The 960-nt window shown below is 40.4% G+C and overlaps 1 non-coding gene across 1 annotated transcript; it reads left to right on the forward strand.

Moving 5' to 3' along the window:
- The first annotated feature begins 388 nt into the window (after positions 1–388).
- On the forward strand, positions 389–496 carry LOC112760072 (small nucleolar RNA R71). The gene has a single exon (XR_003180528.1). It is a non-coding gene; the product is annotated as a small nucleolar RNA R71 (small nucleolar RNA).
- The last annotated feature ends 464 nt before the right edge of the window (positions 497–960 follow it).

The raw sequence follows: 960 nt of genomic DNA on the forward strand, positions 1-960 counted from the left end.
CTAAGTAATTTACCTCTGCTATTGCAGGGTTCTCAGGATCATAAGCTTCTTCTTTAGAAGATGCCTCTTGAGTACTGTTGGATGTAGCTTGCATTCCATTCAGACTCTGAGAAATCATATTGACTTGCTGAGTCAATATTTTATTCTGGGCCAATATGGCATTCAGAGTATCTATTTCAAGAACTCCCTTCTTCATAGGCGTCCCATTATTCACAGGATTCCTTTCAGAAGTGTACATGAACTGGTTATTAGCAACCATGTCAATGAGTTCTTGAGCTTCTGCAGGCGTTTTCTTTAGGTGAATGGATCCACCTGCAGAAGTATCCAATGACATCTTAGATAATTCAGACAGACCATCATAGAATATATCCAGGATGGTCCATTCTGAAAGCATGTCAGAAGGACACTTTTTGGTCAGTTCCTTGTATCTCTCCCAAGCTTCATAGAGGGATTCACCTTCTTTCTGTCTGAAGGTTTGAACATCCACTCTAAGCTTACTAAGCTTTTGAGGAGGAAAGAACTTGGCTAAGAAAGCCTTGACCAGCTTATCCCAAGAGTTCAGGCTATCTTTGGGTTGAGAGTCCAACCACACTCTAGCTCTGTCTCTTACAGCAAAAGGGAAAAGTATGAGCCTGTAGACTTCAGGATCTACTCCATTAGTCTTAACAGTATTACAGATTTGCAAAAATTCAGTTAAGAACTGAAAAGGATCTTCAGATGGAAGTCCATGGAACTTGCAGTTCTGCTGCATCAGAGAAACTAATTGAGGTTTCAGCTCAAAATTGTTTGCTCCAATGGTGGGGATAGAGATGCTTCTTCCATGTAAATTGGAATTTGGTGCAGTAAAGTCACCAAGCATCCTCCTTGCATTATTATTATTTTCGGCTGCCATCTCCTCTTCTTGTTCGAAAATTTCTGACAGGTGCTTGCTGGATTGTTGTAATTTAGCTTCTCTTAGTT

Source organism: Arachis hypogaea, chromosome 16 (assembly GCF_003086295.3).
Source record: "Arachis hypogaea cultivar Tifrunner chromosome 16, arahy.Tifrunner.gnm2.J5K5, whole genome shotgun sequence".
Taxonomy (NCBI): Eukaryota; Viridiplantae; Streptophyta; class Magnoliopsida; order Fabales; family Fabaceae; genus Arachis; species Arachis hypogaea.